This window comes from Gopherus evgoodei, chromosome 2 (assembly GCF_007399415.2).
Source record: "Gopherus evgoodei ecotype Sinaloan lineage chromosome 2, rGopEvg1_v1.p, whole genome shotgun sequence".
Classification (NCBI taxonomy): Eukaryota; Metazoa; Chordata; order Testudines; family Testudinidae; genus Gopherus; species Gopherus evgoodei.
The window spans coordinates 92,175,923-92,197,226 of NC_044323.1; the positions used below are offsets into that span (position 1 = coordinate 92,175,923).

General features: G+C 41.0%; 1 protein-coding gene and 1 long non-coding RNA gene across 3 annotated transcripts in view; one reads left to right on the plus strand and one right to left on the minus strand.

Annotated features, from left to right (window-relative positions):
• Window positions 1-9,409, minus strand: part of ELMO1 (engulfment and cell motility 1) — a 464,971-nt gene extending 455,562 nt beyond the window's left edge. Inside the window, exon 1 of one of the 2 annotated variants that reach the window (XM_030551368.1) lies at window positions 9,323-9,409. The gene's annotated coding sequence lies outside the window, so the exon portion shown is untranslated. Of the gene's footprint in view, window positions 1-9,168; window positions 9,296-9,322 lie in introns of those variants that run through there. The other variant, XM_030551367.1, reaches the window with a different exon arrangement.
• On the plus strand, window positions 9,409-13,801 carry LOC115645983. The gene is made up of 2 exons (XR_003998889.1): window positions 9,409-9,483; window positions 13,332-13,801. It is a non-coding gene; the product is annotated as an uncharacterized LOC115645983 (long non-coding RNA).
• The last annotated feature ends 7,503 nt before the right edge of the window (window positions 13,802-21,304 follow it).

Below are 21,304 nucleotides of genomic sequence, written 5' to 3' on the forward strand. Positions count from 1 at the left end.
TCTTATATTGTTTATACTATTCTGCACCACAGCTATGTGAAAATGATACATTTTGTTCGTTCAAAGTTTCACGTTAATTTTCTTTATTTTGTGACTCAAATTTTAGTTTCTAGTGAAATTCCCACAAAAATAATGATTTTCACATTAAAAAACAAGTAAAATTCTAAATTTTCTGCACTTCTTAAAAGAAATTTGACCTCTTTGCACTAAACTAGGACAATCTTTCAGCAAAAAGGGGCCCAATTTCACTCAGAAATCTTTTTTCTTGGCTCTTTACACATACACCATAAAGAGAAGAACCACAGGATTTTGCAGGTTTTGCCACAAGCATGGGTTATTTTTGCGAATTTAAAGCAAAGTGGGGAAAACTCAGATTTTGAGGGTTTTGTGATTTTTCCACAAACTTCTACTGTGCTGTAACTACTGCTGTTAATAATGGCCACTCTGCCCTTTGCTGACTAATAAGAAGCCGTCTGTTTCAATCTTCATACTTTCCAGGGAGGGGAGATTTACAGGAACAAGAGAGATGTGTACATTCAAGAGGGGATTACCAAAGAAGATTCACAGAAAAGGCACAGATTAGACTGAGACCCTACATCTAGATCCTGAATTTTGTGAGCCTGGGAAGTAAGGAGGAACCTGCGTCTGGCTATTCCTAGTGAGGAGGCTTGATATGAGGAATGCACTTGTGTCACAAGGGTAGAGTTAGACAATAATTTGTGTGACCTGGCACATGATGAGGGGAAAAGCAAAAATAGAAAACTGAGGGGGAAAGGGGTGGGGGGGGGAGTCTAGTATTTTAAATGCCTACTGGCTGAATGACATATTGAATTTCATTTCCAGAATGAAGAGACTAGTACTTATATTTTGGGGTGGAGAGAGGTTTTAAAGAAACCTTGGTTTGGCTCACTGCTTGGACATTTTGGATAAACTGCTTTTGTAGCTCTGAGCCAATACTTACCAGGTTTCAATTTTCAGCTGAAGCTATGACTGTTGCTATGAAAACTAATGCGTGACTATATTCCAAAAAACAAAGTGATGGAAAAGATGTCATTGGAATGTAACAAATATATGCAACAGTGCTAGGAGTAAAAATTGCAATATATTAGCCTATATCGTAACCATGTTTCTTTCTTTCTGTAAGTGAAGAGACATACACAGCAACCCACCACCTTAAGACAGCGTTGCCTAACCAGAAGACTGAAGATTTTAGTATTTATGAATTTCTTATTTCTATGGCATTTAAGAGCAATATATTTGTGTATACCTCAAAACATGGAATAAATGTTTTAAAAAATTACTCTCAGTACAGGCACTATAACATTGGTAGGACTAACTTGGGTTATTTTTATGATCCTAACTGGAATCCAGCACCCCACAAATCCTGCACATTTTTGCTGGTGTGAATTGTAGGTGCAGAATATTTGGAGAGGGAATAACGTTTTTCACTTTAGATACAAAATAAATATCAAAATATCTAGACTGAATCTTCATCATCAAAGCAGTGTCCAACAATAGGTAAAGGGACACTGCCAATTTGATATCTAATCAGTTTCTTAAATTAAGTCATTGTTTCAAGTAAACACACCTCTTCTCTACCCCCCCCCCCCGTTATACATACATACACACTCTCCCTATCAATTTTCATGGAGGTTTTTACAGTTACCTTTTATTTCAAAATGTTTGTGTGAAAGATCAAGGCACCACCAGGGAAACTGACTTAGGCCCCAAACCAGCAAACTTTTTACATATGCATTTAAACTTTCAGTATGTGAATAAGATGACTGGAACTACTCACATGCTTAACATTAAGTATGTTTGTAAGTGATGGCAGAATCAGGGTCTAACTGATTACACCTAGGAAGAGTGAAGCAAATAAAGCATTGTCAAATGTACAATTGAAGCACTTTCAATTATGGTAATCTTGGGCATTAGTTGCAAAACTAACTACAGAAATTAGGGTTGGCATGTGATTTTCATGTGGACAGTGTTGCTTTATTGGCCTGTTGGCATCTTTTGCATTGTTTTGCTTTAATCTAACTTTCAAATGTTGGATTTATTTGATAAAAAGGACATTTTGTAAATTTCACAATTTTAAAAATAACTCCTGAGGATGTACTTTTTGTCAATATTTGCAACTTCAACAATATATGCAAAAAAGACTCTAGGAAGTGAGATCATCTGCCCAAAACAGGCACCAATTGATATATGGGTTTTTTTTTAAAGGGAGGGTGGGTTTAGAAATGATCTTGCTTGAGGAATCTAAAGTTTCCTCTTAGAAACACTGACCACCTCTCCCTTGTAATTAAAACAAGCGTGAAAAGAAAAATAATGGTTTAACATGTCTGTATTAAAGTGACAGCTAAAAATGGGATGATGTATCATTTCACAGACTGTTCTGTACTCCTAATGTCTGTGTAATAATAATAATTTGAGCTGTAGATCCTGAAAGCACATAGGCAACTAGACATTTGTGAAGAGTCGGCCGTTAATGCAAGAACCATATGAGAGAATCTCTGGCAAATACTTAATAAAATTACCTAATTGGGGAACTACTCAAAACTAAAATATCTTCTAGAAAAATGCAAGTGGGTTAATACTAATAAAATTTAAACAATGGCAAAAATGCTATTTTGAAAGATGTATCAAAGATATCCAAGATGGAGCAGATTGCCTATCTGGTAGAAACAGCTGCATATGAACAACTATAGAAAATAAATTAGACAAATCTGAAAGGTTTTGGAACCCGTTTTTGAACCATTCTTGTTGAAAATCCATGGGCTAGGATCATAGATTGTTTTATTGTGTGTATCTTCACTGTGGTAAGTCGATGGCTGACGCTCCCCCATCGACTCCGCTTTTTCTTCTCACTCTGATGGAATACCAGAGTTGATGGGAGAGCGCTCGGGGGTCAATTTATCGCATCTACCTGCCGGATCGATTGCTACCCACCAGAAGACATACCCTTACACAGCAACAAGAGGACTTCTCCCGTCAAGGTAGTTAATCCACCTTCCCAAGAGGCAATAGCTAGATTGACAGAAGATATGTTGATCTTGCACTATCTACATGGGAATTTAGGTCATCTCAACTACGTCACTCAGGGGTGTGGATTTCTGACACCCCTGAGCAATGTAGCTGTGTCGATCTAATTTTCTAGTGTAGACTGCCCCTTTGATTGAAAGCTCTTTGGAACAGGAGCTCTCTCTTTGGTTTGTGTTTGTATAGCACCTAGCACAATGGGGTCCTCCTGGTCCATATCTGGGGCTCCTAAGCACTATGGTAACATAAATAAATAATAAAGGGATGGAGAGGAGAATGAGGAGGAGGAAGCCATGTTTACCAAAATTTAGTAAATTGTATACAACCTTAATTACAATACAGATTTAACATTAATTATTTTAAAAAAATGTTTTCCAGGAATTTATAGTCAGCCTGTTTTAATGCACACAAGCATGAAGCTGGATACAATGTCTGTATCCTAATGTCTTTTTCCTATTAGCACTGCAGGGTTGGAGAAGAGTGGTAAGAAATGATTGAGTGTTTGGAGGGAGAAGTAGGGTAGTGATTTCACACACACTTTTTGTTTCACACCAGATACAAAAATAATTTGGCAAGATCAGAAGCTTTTTAACCACTGTGTACCAGATGCTGTACAAGGGATACACACATACACACACACACTTTTCCCCTGGATTAGAAAGGGGTTCCCAGTGTCCTTGTAAGAGCAATATGGATCTCCCCATATGGTCCTTCCTGTTTTATCTTCTCCCACCTCATACCACACTAAGGGAGAGGAGGTGGGCTTCAAAGCCCGAGCTCCAGCTCAAGCTGCAACTTCAAGGCGCTGTCTACTTAGCTATTTTTAGAGCACTAGCAGAAACCCCACAAGTCTGAGTCTGTTGACCCAGGCTGGAAGGGTTACTGCTATGGGCTGTGTAGCTGTACCCAGAGGCTGCATCTATATTGACAAGGAGTGTACACTAGTATGTGTAACACACACCAAGTATTCTCCATTTCCAGCTAGACAACTCCAAAGGAAACTCACACCACCACAGTTTGTCTTGTCCTCTAGAACTGGGCTGAAACTAACTTATTGCACATAGAGCAAATGACCACTCTAAGGTAATGGCTAAGAGCAGAGGTTTCCAAACTTCTTCACAGTATGGGCTAGGTCTCAGCAGAAAGAGTCCCTCAGGAACATCTCTACTCTCATTCACAATTAATTGCACAGGTCTCTTTTCTTTCCCCTGGCCATCAATAACATCCCTATTGCCACTACAGCAGTTGTTTACATAGAACATTGATACCAGAAAATATATAATAAATTTTTAGCTGACTTTTAATGTTGTTTGACAAACAGAAGCAAGGAGAAAGAGCAAACAGCATGTGACCATTCACCTCTCCATGGCCCATCAGCAAGGCTCCATAAACTAATGGTGATCCACAGACCACAGTTTCAGAAATCAATGCCTTAGTACTAGACCTGAACGAGCAAGAGAGGTAAAACACATCACCAATTCCCTGTAGCATTCAGTTCCCAATTCTGTTCTTAACAGCAATTGGATAACAACAAGGAAATGTAATATTAAGGCTGCCAACCTATCCATAAATCACTCTTTTGTGTCTTGCAAAATTGGTGATAAAAAGATCACATACAGCAAAGACCCATGCAATAGCTTGACACAGGCACGGAAACTTGAACTACTCTCTCCTTTCCTACAAGTGCTCCTTTCAGAACAGTGCTGATGTACATTGGCAGGGCAATGTGGAGAAGCTTGCACTGCCACTGCCTTTTCTGTGGATGAATGGCAGACATCAGTCTCCAGGATTCTTAAAATCTGTTTTACAGGAGTATTTTTTAAAATACTTTGATAAGGACATATAGCACACATGAACCTAAGACAGACAAAAAGGTTCATTGACTATAATTCAGAGATTTATAAGGCCCAAAGAGACAATTGTGATTATCTGGTCCAACCTCCTGTATAAATACAAGACATAGAACTTCCCTGAATTAATTTCTGTCTGAACTTGAGCATGTATTTTTAAAACATCCAACCTTGATTTTAAAATTGCCAGTGATGGTGAATCTACCATCACCGTAGTTCCAAAGTTTAATTACCTCATTGGTTAAAAAAATGTTCCCTATTTCTAGTATGACTTTGTCTAACTTCAGGATCTTATTGTACCTTGGTCTGCTAGAGTGAAAAGCCCCCTATTATCAAATTTCAAATTTGATTACTGTCAAATATCTGTTCCCCATATAGGTACTTATAGACCGTGATCAAGCCACCCTTTAACCTTCTCTTCATCAAATTAAACAGACTGAGTCTATAAACCATGTTTTCCAATCCTTTAAACATTTTTGTGGCTCTTCTCTAAACCCTCTCCAATTTATTGACAGCAAAATGCATCATTTACTTCAGTGATAAAAGGGTCACAACTTGGAAAGGAAATTGTGTTTGATGGCCTCATCATAATCTCAAATAGATCCTTATCAAAGTCATAGAACCACAAAAGACTTTAGTGCTATGATTGACAATCAGCTCAACACAGGTGAGTCCCAATTCTGGAGGTACATACTGTATGTCAGTGTGGAGGTGGACTGGAAGAGCTGTGTGGGAAAGCTTGCAGTCTTGCCACGGATATCAGTCTCTCACTTTCACATGCACTAAATACATCTACTAAATTTAACGAAAGAAACAATATTTAAATGTTCAGGCATTGTCTATGTCAGCATGGAGAACATGAGCTCACATCCAAACACCTCTCAAAAGACTGAACTTCACAGTAAAGAAAATATGTGAGCTCAAACCTTATAATCAAAGAGATTTCTATTAGGAGAGTAAACAAAGAGCGGAAGGAAGGGTGGAGCATCAGCACTGTAGATCTGCAATTTGACTCAGAAGGGCATTGCTATAAGGAAGTGTCATACATGCAGCAGTATTTCAGTAACAATTAAACCTCTAGTAGTACTTACTTTTTCGGTTATACACTGGTAGACAGCATGTAACAAGTTAACCATAAGGAAAAAAAAAAATCAAATAACCTCCGTCAGAACAATGAACACAATGCAATCCACTTAAATGCTAAGAGGTGGAACGGAGTAGATCATTGTTGAAGTATTGTTTTGCATCAATCTACTGCATTTCTAAAAATATTCTCCATATATAATCTATAAAATATATTGTTAAACCGTAGGTACTTTTATTGATAAAAATACAATTGTTCTAGCATAGATCAGTAAAAAAGTTCACCTAGTCAGCCATCGAAATCCATTCAGCTTTAATTCTGTCGTATTTTTCCTAGCGTAATTCAACAACTTCTGGAAAATTCAAGATCAAGAGGGTAGAAATCCTCAATTTCTTTCTGCTCCTTATAAAGGAAGCTCAGACAGCTACATTCTTACCTAAACTGCACCTACAGAGAAGGCAAATTGTATGATGCTGCACTGTGATTCTCAATAGGATTACAAAAAATGATTAACCCATTTAAATGCACAGCCTCACTGCCTGGAGAAACTGACAGTTAGGTATATCTCTAGATTACTAAATCAAATGAAATGATCAAAGGGCTACACTAACTGCAGTGTCTGACAACAGTATCTGTTTAATACAGCTAATGCAGCAACATGATGCTAACCTTCAGTATTACCCAACTAACCCAAGTGAATTTTAAAAGTTGCTGCAAGATGATTTAATCACTCCCTAAAATGTGTGTTGTCACACATGCTTCCTTAATGCTATACCACAGGAAGGTTTACCAGTAAGTTACCACTAGTTCTCTTTCTCCTTCCTACCTAATTACTATTACACAGTCAGATTACAGCTGTCAGTATACCACTAGAATTAAACAGATTTTCCATCATGGAACTGGGTGGCATGGAAAACAGAACACTTCTGATCCACAGAGAAGTTGAACTCAAAAGCAGGTATTTTCCTGCATTGAGAAATATTCAGCATGGGTTGAGCTACCTAGTCGGTATGTAATTGCAAAGAAGCCAGTTCGCATGAACACTGAATGATCTCTAACATCTACAAAGAGCATGGTCTGGTACCCACTGATGAGACAGATAACCCAATTGCCTACCCCACATCCCAGTTGTGAATGATAAAGGTTTTAGTTCTTTCTCAACTTTTCCCTTGTTAAGGATTTTAATAAGGGACACTCCGACAACCTAGGCTCAAAGTCTAAAGAATAATGCGATACTTACGAACATATTTCAGGTGTAAGCATGTGTGATGTAAATACAATATCATGAAGCTAAGATTATAGACAATATTGTCTATGCTAAATAAGTTAACATATGATACATTTCTGGCACTATCATCATCTTTGGCTCTCTCTTCAGGGTGTTTGTCCCACATTTCACCCTTGGCAGGTTAAGAGATAGGCTTATAAAAGTAATAATAAAATATGACTCTTCTAAAATGTACTGTTATTTTTCAGGAACGTTGAAAATTTATCTACATTCTCAGGGGAGAGCTGGACAGTTGTGTTAGTTCTGCAAAGGAAAGATATTCAAAAATAAACTTTGTATGGATTTGAAGCCAAAAACCTGAGCACTCCACTTCTTGGATTTCATGCCCACTTGGTTTAAAGGGTTGTGTGCTATGGCTATGCATAATTCCTAGCCACATTCCCGTACAATACTTTTATATGAAAATGCATCCTCGGTCAGATCATTTTTATTGCTATGGGTACAGATCTCAGAAAAGGCAACCCCTACTGAGGACTCCTGAGAGTAAAAGTTCTTGGCAAAGGGAAGAGGCATGAACTCAGAAGAAGGTGACTAATTAACAACAGTGAACTAAGGGCTGGACTACATGCAGAGTTGCACTGCTTTAACTTAAGGTTTCTTTTTAAACTTATTTGGCACCAGCAACTCTTAGTTCAATTTAAACCAAGCTTATTTTAGTTTATCTTATATAGATTAGGAACGGATATAAACTAAACCAAAAATAAGCCATTCTTAAACAGAAAAAAAACCACAGAGCATCCATTCTTGTATCAGCTTAACTAAACCAGCACAAGTTTGTGTGCAGGGAACCGGGCTGGGAGGGGAAGGAGAGCAAGAGAAGAATCTTAGTTCAACCATCCTCCTCCACCAACATATTAAAGAGCACATCAAACCTTCAAAATGATCCCCTCTATGCATTAGAGCTACATGCACAAGTGACATACTAAATACCCACCGCTCTGCAGACAGCCTGTGTTTGCCTGAGTGCATTTGCAGAGTACACGCAATTGCTAACACAGATGTTCCCAACCCACTTTATGAGGTCAACTGTCTGTAAGACCAAGTTGCCACGACCAAGCACTTTGGAACAACAGGACCAGCAGAGCGGGATCTGCGGGTGGCTGGAGACACATCAATCAGCAACACCCCCCCCCCATGACAAAAACAGCACACCCGCACTAAAGCCTCTTGTTTCTGGAGAGTGACTGGGTGGGGGCAGTCGGGGGAGGACTGGGCAGCGATGAGAGGCAGACGGGGGCAGGTAGTGTCACGGGAGCGGGGGCGCGAGGTGGAAGGGCAGTTTGGGAAAAGGGGGCCGGGCTAGCGGCTGAGGGAAAGGAGCAAAGAGCTGCTCCCACCCCCACACCCAGCGCCCGGGGCTGTGGAGGCAAAGGAGCGCGGCGCTCGCCGGGGCTGGGGCAGCCGCAAAGGGTAGGGAGGCTGCGCCCCCGCCCCGGGCGCCCTCGGCCGCGACACGGGGCAGCCGGGCGCGCTGACAAGCACGAGGGAGGGCGGCTGCGTTTCCTCTTCCTCAGCGCGATGTCAGCCGCTTCCCCCTTCCCCCGCACAGCCGCGGCCACGCTCCCCGAGGCGGGCCCGGCAACGAAGCGAAGGGGGCACGTCTCCCACCACCCCCCGCAGCCGTCACCCCTGACCAGCTGCGGGCTCTCCTCCTGCAGCCGCCTGCCACCCGCCACGCAGCCAGCATCCTGCCACCCCGTCCTCCCACCGCGCCGCCCGCGCCCCAGCGGCATCTCCACCTTGGCCCCTTCCCCTGGGCTCCTCCAGCGTCCACAGCAACGTGCCCCCCCCTACTGCACTGCCAGGGGCACCCCCGCCGCAGTGCCCCCCCCCAGCACCCTTCTCAGCACACCGTGCATCCCTCCCGCCCCCCACCAGATCTGCCCAAACGGAAACGAAAGTACCTTAAAAACCCAGGCACCACCTTCACGCCCAGCAGCCAAGTGCAGAGTGGAGCCGGGGTGAAGTTTGCTGCCCTACTGCAGAGAGCGCCAGGCAGCTCCGCCGCTTCCTTTCCCCAGCCCGCCCCTCTCCCACCATTGAAGTTGGGCTTTTTACCGCTGCTGTTTTGGTGTTTCTGACTCTATCCCATCATCAGACTCAACACACACTCTGCTGCTGCTGCTCTCACTTCCTCTTCCTTCCTCCTGCTGGCCACACACCCAATTTGCATCTGCAAGAAGCCCCAAAATAATCTGCGAAGTATCTCTGAAGGAATGGTGAGCATTTACCAGCACCTGCAAAATAGGGGACAAACAATCTTTTACTTTATTCATTTAATCCTTTGGATTTTACAATCTACATTTTTCCATGCTATGATTATATGTCTCTTCATATTATCTCCATTTTGTGTATTAAAAAAACCACTAAAAATATACAGAATAAAAAAGAGAAACTCAGTAGTTTTCCTCTAACACCATTTTAAAGAGGCTTTTCATTGTTTCTGTCCCTGATGAATGATCCATGCCCTGCAAGCAGCAGTGCAGAAGGGGAGCAGTACTGCAATCTTCTCTACAAATAACTTGTGACACCCCCCCTCCCCATGATTCCTTGTTGAGTCAGGATCCCTACAACTACAACACTCTAACACTTCAGATTTAAATAGCTGAAAACAAATTTAAAAATCCTACGACAGTGAAATTGACCAAAATGGACTATGAATTTGGTAGGGCCCTAATTATCACTCAGAACCAAAACTGTCCCTAGAGTAAGGCAAATTGGGGCAACCTCCATGGGCCTCATGCTTTGGGGGGCCCAGCACTACATGAGGAGGTGGGCAGGGAGGTGAGGCGGGAGAAGGTGGTGAGGAGGAGCCTTCCTACCAACCTGCCTGTTGATCAGCACCTCCCCCTCCCCCAGATGTTTCATGGTTTCTGGAGGCACTAGGGGGAGGGGGAAGGAGCAGGGGCACAGTGTGCTCAGGGATGGGGCAGAACTGAGCAGGGAAGAGGCGGGGCAGAGGCAGGAGCAGGGCCTTGGGGGAAGGAGTGAGTGGGGGCAGGGCCTGGGCAGCTGCTGAGGGAGCACAACCCCTCCGGGTAGATAGAAACTCGGTGCCTATGTCCCAGGCCCCTCACTCCCCTAGGGATGGCCCTGCTCAGAACGTCATCGTAACTGAGCGTAAAACTTGATCCATGACCACCTAGCAACCTCTCAGCTGTCTCTATGTCGAACACAATTTCCAGTCAAAAAAGGATAAGCAGGATTCAGATCATCCTGCTACTTAGCACAAACTCCTACAGCATGAATCATAGAATATCATGGTTGGAAGGGACCTCAGGAGTCGTCTAGTCCAACCCCCCTGCTCAAAGCAAGACCAATTCCCAACTAAATCATCCCAGCCAGGGCTTTGTCCACCCTAAGTTTAAAAACCTCTAAGGAAGGAGATTCCACCACCTCCCTGGGTAACCCATTCCAATGCTTAGGTAACCCATTCCAGTGAGCTAAAAGGAGAAATCTTCAATGTTCAGCAAATATGACACACAGATCTGTAGTTCAGATTCCAGCCAGGAGAGGGCAGTAGCACTCATATGCATTATGATGTATTTTAATCAAGAGATTAGCAATTTTGAGTGCCCAATTTAAGAGACCTTAACCCAGCCTGATTGTCTGGAAGTGCTGAGCTCCCACTGTCTGACAATCAGATCCCTTTAAGTGTCTTTAGACCTCCCAAAAACTGAGGCACCCAAAATCACTAATAACTTTTGAAATCTTAGGTTATATCTATTTCAATACATATTTACAAAACTCATCCTCAAATATCAGGGTTTCTCAGGAGCTCAGATCTTTCTTTAGAATCCAGAGGCCACCTAAGAATTTCACATTAGTTCCTGTTAGAACTAGTATAATGTTTGTTAATTATTTGTATAATAAAGTTTATTATTTGTCAATTATTATTCGAGGAAAAACGCTAACATTTGCAGCAAATGCTGGTGCCAATACTACAAAACCTATGTATGGGAATACTTCACTTAAATTAATAGTACCATTTATTTCACCTGTGTAAAATTGCTTGCAGGCTTGGACCCTACAATCACAGTGCTATTGCAATACTCAGCTAATGTTTATCTGCACTGTTGTCTTGGCAAGAATCACACCATTTTAGGCCCTCTACATCAACTAGAGAAAGATGGCGGCCTGTCCTTTGGAGTAGGAAGTTTTATGCTCACTGTTACTATGACGTTCTGAGTGATCATTAGGGCCCTACCAAATTCAGACTATTTTGGTCAATTTCATAGTCATAAATTTGTAAATTTCATGATTTCAGCTATTTAAATCTGAAGTATCATAGTGTGGTTATTGTAGGGCTCCTGACCCAAAAAGGAATTGTGAGGAGCGTTGCAAGGTTATTGTAGGGAGGGTTGCGGTACTGCTCCCCTTACTTCTATGCTGCTGTCTGCAGAGCTGGCCCCTTAGTCAGCCACTGCCACTCTCCGGCCACCCAGCTCTGAAGGCAGTGGTGCAGAAGTAAGGATAGCATGGTATGGTATTGCCATGCTTACTTCTGCACTGTTGCTGGCGTGATGCTGCCTTCAGAGCTGGGCGCTTGGCCAACAGCCACCACTCTCCAGCTGCCCGACTCTGAAGGCAGCACAGAAGTAAGGGTGGCAATACTGTTACTCCCTTAAAATAACCTTGCAACACCCCCTGCAAACACCCTCTTGGGTCAGGACCGCCAGTTTGAAACGCTGATCTTGCCATGAAATCAGTATAGTATAGGATAAAAGCACACAAAAGACCTGATTTCATGGTCCGTGATGCATTTTTCATGACTGTAAATTTGGTAGGGCCCTAGTGATAATGGTGTGCTAAAGCTGACTAAATAATTCAGTGTGAATTAATCCATGGTACTGAGTAAAAATTACTGACACATTAAAATGTTGTATTGCAGGTCTAGGGCCATAAACTGTACTATGAATGACAGTGATAGTGATATCACTGGCCAGATCATGCCTCCAAGATCAGCACATGGAAGTCCCTTCCACTCGTGAACCCTACTGTTTCCATGTGGAAGGGAATGACTCATCTGCCTCCACAGCATTATCCATCCTTTCCCCAAGTAAAGACCCCACAGAATGAAAGTATTTTGCAAGGTTAGGATCTGCAGGGTTTAAGATGATCACGTTGAGCAAGCTGGGAGCAGGGAATGGAAAGCACAGCAGTGGGAGGGGCAGAAAAGCCTGTGGCTGTATTGTCTTTCCCCCTGCCTGCATTGTGGGAATACCCCACAGCCAAAGAGAGTCCTAGCAAACCATAATACTTTAGAATCCTCACTGAGACTTCTTTCCCCTTGGCCTCTCCCATGGTTTGTTATGGCAAAGGGGGGCATGTTCTAGCCTGATGTTTGTAACCTGAGGGTGGTGATAGCTGTTTAGTACAAATTTTACATTAACTTTAGTTTTAAAGTTTTATTATTTTTTTTATTAAATTAAGATAACATTTCAAAACGATAAAGACACAAACCAGATGTGAAAAATGCAAATATAAAGCCCCAGACATATATATTTGATTCATATTTAAGTCATGTAATGACATAAGCAGAAAGAAAAGAAATGGTGGAAGGGATGAAGGGATGTAGAGAAGAGAAAAGGGAATTATAAAACCACCCCAAGAGCCTCTTACTGCTGCACTCTTTTCTAAGAAGAGAGAACAGTCAACACTAGCTGTATAGGAATCCACTGTTGCAGTTGAAAGATGTTTTGTTATACAGTGATTGGGGGGGTGGGGAATTGTGTTTATTTAATTTTATTTTTTTAGGAAGGAGGGCTTTCTAGTTTTAAGTAAATATACAGGGTGGTGTAAATTTACAAAATATTTTGTAAACAAACATGTTTGTTTATCTGTTTTACAAGTTTCAATTCAGGCCCAGATCCTGCAAACATATATACTCTTAATTTCACTAGTCACTTTTAGATTATTAAAAAAAAAATTTAAAATAAAATGCAATGTACTCATCACCATTTATACTGTTATTTACTTAATTTATTTCTCTCAGACTGGTAATGGAAAATCAGTGAAGTCAGTGTGTTGCTTTCAGTTTCTTAGTGCTGGATTTCATACTCTATAGGAGAATGTTTATGACTGATACCAGGTGAAAAGCCTAGGAAGCACTCTGAAGACTGGAAGCCACCAAAGTGCTCTGGATTATCCACAGATCAAGCACAGCACTGGAAGCAGGAATATAGTCTTCCTAAAGGCCAGCAAGTATACCTCATCTCTGACTTGGAAGGAACGCTTTTGAGGGGCTGGAGTGTTTCACTTTCAATGTTTATTTAATCGCTGGTCTCTTTGCTGTGTCCTCCACCAAAAGTGCACATCAGCACCAGTGATGATAGTGGGTTTTTTGCACTAGAGTGACTCCCATTGACTTCAGTGGGCTTTGAATCAGCCCCTAAGAACTGGACTTGGTATGTTTGCTAAATATTTCTGAAGAGCCAGAAGAGGGAGCAAGGGAGCCCACAGGATTTTGAGACTGTGCATTTTATTTTATGTGGGTATTTCTGCTGCAACCCTAAAAATAAAGGCAAAAATTTTCAAGTGACTTATGATATTTGGTGCCCAGCTTGAGACATGGTAGAGGGACAGAGGGCAGGTTCTCAGCACTTTCTGAAAACCATCTCAAGTTGGTCATCCAAATACTGAGGAATCCAAAATCAATAGTTACTTTTGAAAATCAATACCCTAGGTCCTTGAATGTCTGTATCAATTTTAAAGATCTCATGACAATTTGTGTAAAGGTTGGGGTATGATTTTCCTTATAATCCACAGTGATTATAAGGAAAACTTTCTTGTGCTGGCCACACTCCCCTGCAGCTCACTGAAACTTGGGATGCACTCAGCAGGGCTGCTTGGTTAACAGAGACTTCCTAACTAGCTCTACCGGAGAGGTAGAAAGAAAGAAAACAATTCAGCTTGTAAATTCCCTTTTGCTGGCTGCTTGCTCACAGCTTGAAGCCTCCTCTTAACAAAGACCCTTGTTAAAAAATTAACACCTTTGCCCTCAGGCTGCTTTCTAAGCAGCTAGAAAGGAGAGGAAAAAAATCCTACTGGCTTTTAGTTCCTAAAAATCCCACACCGCTGCTCACCATGTCAAGGTTTTTCCCCACTCTGAACTTTAGAGTACAGATGTGGGGGACCTGCATGGACTCTTCTAAGCTTAATTACTAGCTTAGATCTGGTAACACTGCCACCACCCAGAATTTCAGTGTCTGGGGCACTCTGTCCCCCCAAAATTTTCCCCTCCCTGGATTGCCTTGAGAGGCTTCACCACTTCCCTTGTGAACACAGATCCAAACCCCTCGGATCTTAAAACAAGGAGGAATTAACCATTCCTCCCTCCTTTCCCCCCACCAATCCCTGGTGAGTCCAGACCCAGTCCCCTTGAATCTTAAAACAAGGAAAAATCAATCAGATTCTTAAAAAAAAGAAAGAAAGTTAAAAATCATCTCTGTAAAATCGGGATGGAAAATGCTTTACAGGGTATTCAGATTCATATAGCCCAGAGGAAACCCCCTCTAACTTAGGTTCAAAGTTAGAGCAAACAGAGGTAAAATCCTTCCAGCAAAAAGAAACATTTACAAGTTGAGAAAACAAACATAAGACTAACACGCCTTGCCTGGCTAATTACTTACAAGTTTGAAACATGAGAGACTGATTCAGAAAGATTTGGAGAGCCTGGATTGATGTCCCGTCCCTCTCAGTCCCAAAAGCGAACAACGAACAAAACAAAAATCACAAACAAAGACTTCCCTCCACCAAGATTTGAAATTATCTTGTCCCCCTATTGGTCCTCTGGTCAGGTGTCAGCCAGGTTTACTGAGCTTCTTAACCCTTTACAGGTAAAAGAGACATTAACCCTTAACTATCTGTTTATGACAAAGAGAGACAAAATTTTAGGGCCTAAATTGCTTGACTGTGATGGCAGTAATTCCAAAAAGAAGCTGCTTATGGAACTTGAACCTCAGTTCCTACGTTGTAGTATGCTTACAAATCTCCATACATGCTGAAACATCCGTGAATGAATGTTGTTGGTTCAGTTATACAAATGCATGTTAAATTAAGGGCTTTTAAAATCAATCAATATACTCTGAAGCCTATTCTGAGTAAATCCATTTCAAAATTATATGTACTCCCATTTTAACTCTGCCACAGTGTTGACAGAGATATGCTTATGCATAATAAGTATTAGGGAAGAAGTTGTGGGATGTGAAGAGCAGCCATTTTTTAAACACATAATATATATTTTTTAAACTAAACAAAGAAAAGCCCAGTCTCCATTTACCTCAGATATTTTTATAGTGCCATTCCCATACTATCTAGGCATAGAATACAGTAAAATTCCAAAAGCAAAAGATAACTGCTTAAAAACAACAACATAGTTGCTAGGTGACAACAGTATTCATACCCATCACATCATTTACCAAATCCAAGCACATAAAAGCAAGGAAACAAAGAGTTAAATCATAACTCTTTACAGTGCCCACATCATAAACATACATTCCTCTCCTATCAAGTAGAAAGACAACTCTATGAACTGCTTTTACTGTTATGTATTTGATAAGTAACAGTGCAGCTATCAGGAGGTTATAAGTTAAGAAGGTCCCACCCAGTCTTTTCTTATACATGCATCCATGTCTTCCAGGCAAGTGAAAACTCAAGGAACTCAGTCTATTTTGCTTACCAAAGAGGAGGTCAAGAAGTGACTTGATCACATCTATAAATACTTACATAGAAAACAGAAATGTAATAACAGAGGGCTCTTCAATCTAGCAGACAAAGGTTTAAGAAGATCCAATGATTGGAGGTTGAAGCAGACTACAAACAAGGAGAGTTTTTAAAGTGAGGTCAATTAACCACTGAAACAACTTACCAAAGATACTGGTGGATTCTCCAGCACAGGAACATTTTTCCCCCATCAAGACTGGATGTTTTTCTAAAACACAGGCTCTAATTCAACCAAAGCTATTGGATTTAAAGAACTAAATCAGGAAAGTTCCATGGCCTGTGATATGCAGGAAGTCAAACTAGATCATTTTGGTCTTAAAAATCTATGAATCACACCAATTTAGATCCCTTACACTCAGACTCTCTAATACCAATTTAAAGACATATTACTGAGCTAGCCTTCACTATCTTCACATTTCGATTTGGCCAAACAACATGGGGCTGCACAGAATTTATCCCAGTAGCAGATGTATTCCACAGATGAAAAGTAAGGGATAGTTTATAGATAATGTGTTGGGGTTGGTTTGTTTTCCTTTCCATTTCAAGGGCTCAATCCAGTGCCACTGAAGTCAAAGAGAATCAGTCACTGATTCAGAGCTCAAGTGAGTAGTTGGGCTGGAGGGAGGCAGTTGATTATTGATTATTTTAGATTACAGATGGTTATCAGCCTGGCAACTTTCCATTGCACCTACCGATGAGAGCAATAATGATTATTCCTATATGATATGTCTAACACGGCAGTTGTCCAACAGATACATAACAATTTAGGGATTTTATCAACTCCAATAGCTGTTAACAGTTCTTCACTGCATATACAGAACAGCTGGCAAGAAGCTTATCTTCTTCATGCTATGTTGCCATCAGTCATTACTGTTTATCAGCTAATATTTTGAAATGTGTACTATAGAGGACAAAAGAAATGTAATACTTCAACAGCTATGAATTTGGGGATTTGGAAAAGAGCAGCAAGAGAAGAGCACTGAGGAGAGACAAAAACTCCTCAAATCACCCTCTCAAGTGAATGAAGTTACTTGCTTGATTTTCTTTGTTACATCTCCATCAAGCATGGCATTTCATCCATTTGCCATGTATTAAAACTTCAAGATAAAGCTCACCTCTTGTTCTTAACCACATTTGAGCATCGGTGCACTTTTACCTTTATTTTTTCTTTTGTCATAGCTGGTGGAAGGATAATTGGAAGCTTATAGTGTGTTATTTTGAGGGAATGCTGTCTAGTAAATAGAATATAGGTTCTGAGAGTCAGGAGACCTGAGTTCTAATCCTGGCTTTGTCACTAACTTGTTGTGTTATCTTGTGCCAGTCATTCACCTTCCTGTGCCTCTGGTCCCTTCCACCTTTTGTCAATTGTGGCCATTTAGATTGAAAGCTCTCTGAAACAGCAATTGTCTATCAGTGTGTGTTTGTACAGGGTCCCTAGCTGCTACTGTTACACAAACTAATATTAATCCTGCCTTGTGAAGAAACAGAATTTATTCTGACAGATGTTTCTACTCATTAGCCCAGTTTGTAATTATTTTTACTTTCTGGTTAATTATTTTGATAGGAAATGCACATCAGTCTTACTTAGACTGCTTGCTTCTTTCCCAGATCAAAAACCTTCTTGAAAGTGCTCCAATTTTTCAGTCACTCGCGTTACATGTAGTTTAGTATTTGACAAATGCTTGACATTTTTATCAAATATGTATACCGTATGATGGATGTAGTTGAGATTTGAAGCACTATGTAATCAAATATTACTGGGGATCGTCACAATATTTAACACTGCTTCTGTCTTTAGTAGTAGTATTTCTTATTTATATTGTAGCAGGGCTTAGAGTCCCCAGGTCAGTATGGACCTGACTATGGTAGGCCCTGGACAAATATATGGTAAATTACAAACATTGCCTCAAAGGGCTTCCAGCTAACAGATGTGTGAAACAAACAAACAGGCATGGAGAAGGAGGATGGAGTAACAGTAATAACAGGAGTTTTTTGCATAGACTAGTTTTGTGCACAATATGCAGCTAATCAGTAGCAGTAATCACCTACCACGGCCCAGTTCTGCCACCTTTACTTAAAGTGAGTAACACTTTTTTCCACTAGTAGTCCCATAGAAATCTTATAGCTCTTTTGACAGATTAATGATTTCCTTGCTGCTGAAGCATACATTTCTTTCTGCCATCCATTTTACTCTTTTCATAATTTTAGTTGATAAGCAGTAATTGCTGGTGGCAGCATACCATGAGGAGGATCAGCTACCTGCTAGAAGTTATGTTATCTTGTTGCCTTAATCATGAGTTGATTGAAGTTAGTGGTTAGTGGAATTAATTCACATGAGTAAGTGCTACTCAACATGAGTAACAGCTGCAGAATAATTACATATTGTTTTGAAAATGCATTTCTGCATTTGTACTTATCCTTTCTGCCTTTTGCAGTTATTATTCCATTATTATGAAATGCCCCTTTGCCTGTAAAATATTTTGCTCTGCTGTCACATTTTATTTTATACATTTCTTAAAGGAGATAACACTCATGACTGAAAACTACTGTCCATGCCAAAGAAATTTTCAAGGCTACAGCGTTAGTTATAATGTAAGGAGTATCCAAAATGTCTTAACCCTGACACACACATTGAGCTACAAAACAGGTTGGCCAGCAAAGATTCTAATTCTCTATTTAAATGCTGCACTTCAAGATAAGTGACCCTGCAGTGTTGCTATTAGAAGGACTTCAAACAATAAAGACTGTGTGTTGTCATCTTTTGCTGAACTGTTTGTCACTAGAGGATAAAGTTCAAGGTTGAGGCACGTATGAATTAGATTACATCTTCCTATGTTTTGACATGAATGAGGTGACTCACTGTTTCCATATTATCCTGTTTGGCACTTGATGTATTTCTCTTACTCCACTACCATCCCTTCAGCTACCTTTCGCCCATGCCCTTCATTTTTCATTTCTTTCCATCTGCCATGCTTGCATGTGCTATGTCCGAAATGAATCTGAAAGTTGCTTCACAAACCTCAAAGTACCTTTGTGCTTCTAAATGATTGTCCTCAAAAAGCTACTCCATTTTTTTTATTGATAACATGCTGTTGCCATCTGAATCCCAATTTTCCCCTCTACTCTTCGTTAAATACATCACACCTTCTGTTTGCAGTGGTCATATATTCCAGGCCTTCCTTCCCTAAAGAGAGTCATAGTTTAGTTGTCTGAGCATAGACTTGGCAACGAAAATGCCACTGTTCTGAACAGGCTCTCATATAAGGGCCCAGATACTTAGGTGCCTAAGTCCCAGTTTTAGGCTCCACTGCGATCCACAAAACTCCTGTTCAGCTGCCATCTAATCCTGGGGATGCCTAAACTCACTCAGCATCTACATTTCCACTGCAAAAGTTCCCTAGGCATCTAGGTTTCTACCTCTGGGCATGCACACTGCTGCCTCGCTTTAGAAGTCTAGACACCCATCTCCAGCCTAAGCCCCAGCACAACCCATGAACTGGGGGAAGATAGGTGTTTGTCTGACTATTTTCCCTGCAGGGCCTGATTTGGTTGGCATGCTCAAAGCGCGCCTAATGGATAAAACCCCATTCAAAATCCAGAAGGAGAAATAGGCCACTGAACTTCCCCAAAATAATTCTTTGGGCAGATCTTTTAGAAAGCTTCCAATCTTGGTTTTAGAATTGTCAGGATAGAGAATCTACCACAACCCTTGGTAAATTGTTCCAATGGTTAATTACTGTCCATGGTTAAAAATGTACACCTTATTTCTAGTCTGAATTAGCTTCAACTTCCAGCCACTGGATTCTGCTATACCTTTCTCAGCTAGACTGATGAGCCCACTATTAAATATTTGTCCCCCATATAGGTAGATCAAGTAACCCCTTAACCTTCTCTTTGTTAAGCTAAATAGATGGACCTTCTTGAGTCTATTGCTATATGGTATGATTCCGAATCCTTTAATCATTCCTATGGCTCTTCTCTGAACCCACTCTGATTTATTAGCATCCTGCTTGAATTGTTATTCAGTATTTCAACAGTTGCTACACCAGTGCCAAATACGGAGATAAAATAACCTCTCGGCTCCTACTTGAAATCCCCCTGCTTATGCCTTCCTAGATCACATTAGCCTTTTTAGCCGCAGCCTCACAATGGGAGCTCATGTTCAACTGATTATCCACCATGACCCCCAAATCTTTGTCAGAGTCACGGTTTCCCAGAATGGAGTCCCTCGTCCTGTAAGTATGGCCTACATTTTCTTTTCCTAGATGTATACCTAAGTCACATGCTATGAATTCTGTTTTCCGATTGGTTGGCTTAAACAGAAGCAGTGCCTGAAGAAATGCTTGGGATAGTGGATCAGTCAGGAAAAAAGGGTAGAAGGCCCTGTAAGCAGAGAGAGAGCAAGAGACAACAACTGGCAGCTGCTGTTTCCCACATTCTTCTCTGCCCGGAACTGATGCTTGCTGGCTTCCCCTTTTCTCCCTGATGATGGTGGGGCTAATGGCCACCTTCCTTATCAGAAGTTCCTTGATGCTGTGCCAGCAGCATATTTGTTTCTGTACCACTATAAAGAAGGTTATATAGAGCAGTTGATCCCCTTACTTAATATCTGGCCATACTGCAGACCCTATGCTCCATATTTTGGGCTGGGGAAAAATATTTTTTCCCCCATCAAGGGACATTGCTACTGCTTGAGCATCATTCCTCTCCCAGCTGCTCCTACTGGGAGGCCGGTCAGTTGTTTCTCTGAAAATCACTGACATTCACAAAGAAAACTCAATTCACTTGTGATTTTTAAATGGACTTCAGCCCTCTTACAAGCATCTCTACCCAGGCTCTCTTATTCTTCACAAGGTAGCTTTTACCATCCATGTAATCTTCCACCCACTATCTTGTTAGCTCTGACTTCATGTTGTACATACATATTGGCCCTGAATCACCACTGCTCTGTTCCATTTATTATATTTATTTATTTGCTAATGTAAGTTCAGTGGATTAAAGCTGTGTAAAACTACACTAACCTGTGGTGAATCAGGCCCATTGTGTCTTAGGTTTCCCTGCCTATTTCCAAATAGTCTACTGATCCATTTCTTCATTCATATGCATTAGCTTTTAGTGTCATACCTATTTTCTCTGCTATAAGTAGCTTTGTGCTTCTGACTACAAGCAAAATGAGGAGAGAAGTATGCAATAGGAGTATCACATCCTTCTAAATAATAGAAACCGGAACCTCCTGGGGGAGTCCCAAAATTGGATGTAACACAGGAAATACACACTGGGCCTCATTTTCTCTTTCATTAGGCTAACTACACTCAC